Raw genomic sequence first — 7120 nt, 5'->3', positions numbered from 1 at the left:
ACAAATCGCGTTAAAAAAAGGATTTAATTTTTGAATTATTAATTTTTTTTTACACAAATAAATTATAATATTCCATTTCAGCGCACTGGGTGAGGTGGACACATCCTCTGGCTAAGTATTTTCGTTAAACCAAGGAGAAACACGTAAACGGTGGCCATAAATAGCCATTTATTAACAGTTTATCTAATCCAAGGCCAAAATCAGTTAACAAAATGTATTTACTAATTTCGTCCACCTGTGATCTGTAAGCCGCGCTACATGACCCGCCCACTTCCACTTCCACTTCAGTTTTTTGGCGTGGCTTAGAGCATCCATTGCTTTGGTCTCTGATCTTATTCTTATGTGTCTTATCTTGTCTACCTTTTTAATGTTTAGAATGCTCCTTTCCATGTCACGTTGACATGTATTTATATTGTTTTATTTGTAAATCTCCATGTTTGAAATACATATGTTAGCCATGCAATAAAGTATGAGTTCATAACTCTCTTCTTAAGCATTATAGACATATCACTCTTAAATATTCTACTATCTATCGGTAGTTCGCGCTAAATCTCGTTTCTGTATCTCACCTATCAGGGCCTGCCATTCGGGTCGAGGATCATCCCTCCCTCAGGAGTCCAACGTTCTTCCTCCACTTTAAACTAAAATCAAAATTTCTAAAACAGCTCTTGGGATACTGCGCAGGATTTTAACAATTAATTTAGAGAAATGGAACTCTGATCGAGAGTGATTAAAGCAAAGGCGACCTGGGATCACGCAAATGGATACAGTTGAAGATTTGAGGTAATTTTTTTTAAATACAGCTTTCTGTTTTATCTTATGAATTTATGTATTTGTCGCTTTTTCGTTTCATCGACTTTCAAATCACAACGATGCTCAAGCACTTTTCACTTCTATACTTCCAAACGGGTAGGAGGCTCAACTGATGTTAAGTGATACCGCCGCCAATTGACACTCATTGTCAGAGGGCTCGCATTTGCGTTGCCGGCCTTTTAAGAATAAGTCGAATTGGTTCGGTAATGATGCAGTGGGCAGCTGGTTCCACGTAGAGGAGGTGCCCACAACATTAAATAACGCTCCGTTTTGAAACGACGGACGTGCGATGATGAAACTCAGCTGCTTGTATTAATCCGAACAACTCCTCTGAACAGTATTCGTGGTAAAAGCCTGCATTAAACTTAAGGTGAGGATAAAGTCAGTACTTAACCCAAAAACGTCAAATTCAATATTTTTTTAATATATGGGAGCCATACATTGAGTTGCCATGGGCGGCGCTGTCTCTGCACCCCCTACTTCTTGTCCAGTTTTGCATAAAAGAACGTTTTTGCTGATAAAAATATTTCATATATCTATTTATCATATATTTATTTAAAGATAAATATAATTATATATTACTTTAACATACTTCTTGTTACAGATATTGATACGAACCGCATTTCCATTATGCGAAATCACAACTGAGACGTGCGTGGCGTGGTTCGAGCAGATTTTTGACATCAAGTACAATTCATTCGAAATTCGAAAAATACACCAAAGCAATGGACGTGATTCGAAATTCAAATTACCGCACCACAGTTCTGTTCATATTTCGAAATTCAAAGAAAATTGAGTATTTGTTTACTGGGAGAAAATAAATAAAAATTATTTTGTATTACGTATTTCATTTTTGGAGTTTACTCCTTAAGAAACGATTTGAGTTATAAGGCCCGGTACGGAAATTTTATGAGGAGTAAAATCAAGTGTAACACGAAAAGTTGAGGCGTTACGTAGAAAGAGACAAACATATATATCTGTAGGATTGAACGTGTAAAAGAATGATTCCATCTCATTCTCTCTCTAAAATTGGATTTGTATAAATTGAACACAATTATTATTGTTATTATTATTATTATTATTTATATTGTTTTGTAACATACTTTATGTAATACGCTTTATTGAAGTAATATAAATAATCCGAATAATTACAGATATATGTTTGTTTCTCTTATCATTTTAGCAGATGCGTTCATTTACCCTTTTTTTCTATTCGATATATATCATAATTATCGTTCGTAAGGAGTAAACTCCAATCGTGCGTCGTAGCTAAAACACACACACACATTTTTTTATAATGTATATTATATACATATACATTATAATAAATGCAAAATTAAATGCAAACGATATATCAATTATTTGTCTACGATTCTCCAATGACAACATCTTAAAGTGCTTCTGGTTCTGGTCCTTTGTCGTTTTTAGGACTTATGAACGTCACACCAAGGATGTTAATTTTCTACCAGTTCAATCAAGGGGAAAAAAATTCCATGTCATTCATTTTACTCGCTAAGTTTTGTTCAAGGCAAATGCACTACAACCATGACGCCTCGCTTCGCTTGAGATATTGATACATATCTTAACTTGAATTAAAATAAAAAATAAGTTTGAGTTTGAGGGAAATTTCTGGATAAAATCATTCAGAACTGAAAACATCCTTCCTTATTAAGACAGCTAAAAATGTAGACAAAAGATGTACAGGCAGTCTTTCTGGCTAGAAGTAATAGATCACTGCCGTGTAATGGAAAGTGATTACATTTTTAAAGACAAGGTGTCTACGACCTTCAGGTTGAGAGTCTAATTTTGATTAAAGTGCTCAATTACAATATAATATCTTATAATAGATTGATCCATTGCTCAACATTAAATTAATCTGCACTCTTTTAATTTATACATAGCTACCGTTTACGTGTTTCTCCTTGGTTTTACGAAAATACGGTTAATAAATGCGTTTTTCAATAGATTAACTGTTATTGGCTTTGGATTAGTCAAACTGTTTATAAATAGGTTTCGTTTATGTATTTCTCCTTGGTTTTACGAAAATACTGTTATTAAATGCGTTTTACAATAGATTAACTGTTTTTGGCTTTCGATTAGTGGAACTGTTAATAAATAGGTTTCGTTTATGTATTTCTTCTTGGTTTTACGAAAATACTGTTACACTCCGACTAATAAACAATTTTTCTTTTGATATTTTTTCCGCTTAACCTTTGTACAAACATTATAATATTGTTCAACTATCTTAACAGAGATCTGTATTTAAATTTTTTTTAAATACTTTAAGAATCTACTTGGTTTCACCATAAATTATTGATTGAATAACTCGACTGATTTTTTTTTCATTGCATTTGGAAAATAATTTGGGGTTCCGGTCCTTTGTTGCCCCGAGGGCTCCAGACCGTGAAATATGGCCATGTGATTGTAATTGTTGATTATAAACGGCTAAAGGTTCCTTTTTTAATATCCTGTCAGGGTCAGTCGAAATAAAGAGCAAATAAATTAAAATACACTTTATTTAACATTTCTAAACACTTAACACCAATACTACAACTATAACGAGTAATATAAATTTAAAAAAAAAACAGTGTCCCTACATCCTTTTAGGTCTGGGTCCTATGTATACTATATGTATATTGCTTCACCTTTTAACAAGATTTCTTTTGGTCAGTGACATCTCGTGTAAATAGAAATAACTCAAGTTACTTCTGCAGAGATATTAAATGAAGTAAAGGTTATGTAGGATATTAAACAATAATAAATTTAAAGCCTTAATGTCTAAGAGCGATATAATATTAATACAATTTACTCAAGTAAAACACAGAAATATAGTTTTGAAGTATTTTCTTTCGATCAGTGCCAACTCGTCAGCTTAGACCTAACTATGTTAACAGATTACAAACTTGACGTGTTGTCAGTACTATCACAGAAAAATACAACAGCGCTCATGTGATAGGCGTAGTAAAAATGATTAATTCATGTACATTTGTTAAAAAAAAACCTGCCATAGACAAATTAACCATTAAAAAAAATCTGTTCTAATAAAACATCCGTGTATACAAATTGAGTATTTACTTTAGAATATTTTAATATTCATAATCAATATAAAAATACATCGTAATATCATAGGAAGAATTCAAGATTACAATTAAACTAATTGAAGCAATTTTTGGGGTTTATCCAGTCCAGTTTTTTTGTAAATATGGAATTTCTATGCTACCCCATAGAGGTCGCTATCCGGAATAAAAATTGGTTATTGGGTTTTTCGGTACAATTATACTCGGAGTTTAAGAAATTAATAGGATTTTTAAAATTTGATTTTAAAAACAATATTGCTACTGCTTTTCAGCCAAATCCATGGTATCTGAGTCTCCATCACACCAAAAATGGTATTCTAGATTTAGTATTTTTATTTAGTATAATATTTTTCTAGGCCGTTTTAAAGATTATTTAGTATAATAATTTTCAAGCGGTTGTAAGGAACATTTCGGACTCTCTGAATAGTCGAACAAACGGAAACACAAAACGTCTTTTACAATGTAAACACTGATTTTTGCTTTGGACAGGAAAAACTACAAATAAATAGTTACCGTTTATGTATTACTTATTGCTTTTTCGAAAATATTGTTCAAAAATGTGTTTTTTCGCTGTGGACCACTGATTTTGGGTTTGGTAAGTTATATACACTTAATGTTGAATAAAAATTATTCCTCTAAATTAATTGAATAAAATATATTCTCTAACTATCCCAAAGCATAACCTGATTATCGTCTACATTTGTATTATCTATGGTTCGTTAATTGTCAAAACCGGTGAATCATTTATCTGCAGAGCCTGTAACCGAGCTGTCATAATTAGATTGACAATATTCATTTGAAGTTTCGCGCTAATTTTATTCTCTGGGACCGTTTTGAGTAGGCATGTGACGTATGTTCCGAAGTTTTCGATTTCCCGCTCTTCGAAAAAAAAAATTATGTGTAAACTCATATCTAAACATATCTTCATTGTGTCAACTATGCTTCCAATAATATAAATTAAAGTACTGGAACTATAATCTATTTAAATAATAATATCTTTGATTTAGTATTTATTTATTTATTAACACTTCATTGCATAAATAAATATAACACAGTTGATATAATGGAATGAAGAGGGCAACTGGTGGCCTTATCGCTATCGAGCGATCTCTTCCAGGGAACAACTGTGAGAAAAAAAATTACTACGCTAACGGAAGAAAATTAATAAGACGTCGAAGGATACTGGAGGCATCGTACGTACATCGTATGAAATGCTTATGTAATTTGGCCATATAGAACGGATGAATGAGAAATGGTTTACAATCTGGATATACAATGGAACTGGATAATGAAGTCGGTCAGGTGAGTAGACTTTGTCAGTAAAAGAGGAAGGAAAACGTTCCCAGAACTGATGAGCCTGCATGTTAATTGGCATGAAGGTGGATGAAGTGAAAAGTATGTCAGGACTATAGCAATTAAAGATCCGTGCTCTCTGCTCAATAGTGTCCTTATATGGTCACTCTGGAAGCATTTCGTTCAAATATTAAGTAATTCTTACCTCTTGTCCTATATCCGGCGGATCAATTTCCTTATTTCTTTCACCCACTTCTCTGTCTATATCTGATGTAAATTAATTTTTGTATTCATTCATTCAATGTCATCAACGTCACAATTTCCATTTGTAGCTTTGAACTCGCTGCCCTAGGTACACCTAGAAATTTTGTAGCGGATTGAAACAGATTTAAACAGAAGATTTATCTATTATTCCTACAGCTAACAAAAATTATACATAACTATATGTAACATACACTAAAAATAAAGCCAACAAAGTTCAAAGTTAACATAGAATACAAGATGTACTTAATGTTTTACTAAATGAAAATTGAAATTAGTATTATTTAATTTAATTAGTATTATTCTTGTTTACATTTATTACTGGTATCACATCGCCCTACAATTGTGAAGATTTATTTAGGAAATTAAATTTATATGAAAAATATTCTTAAAACTAACATTCAGAACTTATACCTTTCAGTAATCCTGTGATATATTTTCCAAAGTTTCAATTTCCACATCGTCCTTACTTTGGTTTTTATTCGGTTCAATATACTTAACGTCATCTCTAGGTTGCACTACAATGGAGAAGAATAAACAAACTCTAAAAACCTTAGAGGCATCGAATATATACCAAAATAAATAATGTATTAATTTAAATAAATCAAAAAAATCGTATTGATTGACTTGACTTAATTTCAACAAGATGTTTGGAATTGGATTTGATTTCAATTTAATTAAATATAAGGAAAAGAGAGAAACATTGTTAGTTCTTTCCATGATTTTATCAATGAAAATGTGGAAACCACATTTCTACTTTTAATAAGTTTTAAATAACGCAAGCATCTAGTTCATGTTTATGTTGATATTTTGCTGTGGATGAACGTCAAGATTACGTCTGAGAGTGAGTTTAAGTAACATCAATAGAAATAAATTACCTCGGAGATTTTAGAATGTTTTTCTTTAAAATGTTTGTACAGTGCATCCCGCCTAAGCCGTTCATCACACATGGAGCATTTGGCCTGATTATGAGGTTGCTTATCAAAGAAACCCCACCCCACAGCTCGTTATCTGGATCCAATACAATTGATTCTTCATCTTCACTCCAGAGTTGGTTTCTGAAATTACCAGATATCTTTGGTTTACTTGAGCACACAGTTAAATGTATTTTCTTTAATAGATATTAATGCCTTAGTATTTACTACAAAATTACATTAAGATTTGTTCCCATTGACCACTTCTAGTTGGATCATAGAAATATCAAATCGAAAATTCCTCTATGAAACAATACCACAATGTAATACACTACGTAGTAGTTTAATTTAAACTGTTTTAAAACAGTTGGATAAATACATTATAGCAGAATATGTATGACAATTGACGTGATATTGATGAAGAGAATTATTGTATTCATAATCAACGTCACAATTTCCATTTGTAGCTTTGAACTCGCTGCCCTTGGTAAATTAAATTAAATTGGCTCACGTTGCTCGTTTCAATGGTACCTGCCACGCAATGCTTTCGTTGCTTTCTCACGGCTCCCGGCCGGTGCAATGCAACTGCCGTGTCGACGCGAAAAATCTGGAAAAGTCGGCAAATGCGCTTAAATTTAACTACCTAAGTACGGAATTAGATACCTATTTAGTTCTTACGAACTATTACACGAAATACTTAGACATATATATATATATATATATATATATATATATATAAAATATGTAAAAAATAATAATGTA

General features: G+C 32.1%; 2 long non-coding RNA genes across 3 annotated transcripts; one reads left to right on the top strand and one right to left on the bottom strand.

The window, feature by feature from the left end:
• Positions 1-1651, top strand: LOC123718318. Of its 2 annotated transcripts, none has more exons than XR_006754992.1 (2): positions 1-783; positions 1418-1651. It is a non-coding gene; the product is annotated as an uncharacterized LOC123718318 (long non-coding RNA). The 2 variants fall into 2 exon arrangements; XR_006754993.1 differs by lacking the exon at positions 1-783 and adding an exon at positions 976-1183.
• Positions 1652-4484: 2833 nt separating this feature from the next.
• Positions 4485-6711, bottom strand: LOC123718323. Its single transcript, XR_006755000.1, has 4 exons — positions 6323-6711; positions 5859-5962; positions 5389-5541; positions 4485-4769 (listed from the first exon to the last, which is right to left on the bottom strand). It is a non-coding gene; the product is annotated as an uncharacterized LOC123718323 (long non-coding RNA).
• Between the last annotated feature and the right edge of the window lie 409 nt (positions 6712-7120).

The sequence above is a fragment of the Pieris brassicae genome, chromosome W (genome assembly GCF_905147105.1).
Source record: "Pieris brassicae chromosome W, ilPieBrab1.1, whole genome shotgun sequence".
Taxonomy (NCBI): Eukaryota; Metazoa; Arthropoda; class Insecta; order Lepidoptera; family Pieridae; genus Pieris; species Pieris brassicae.
This window is presented reverse-complemented; position numbering and strand designations above follow the sequence as displayed.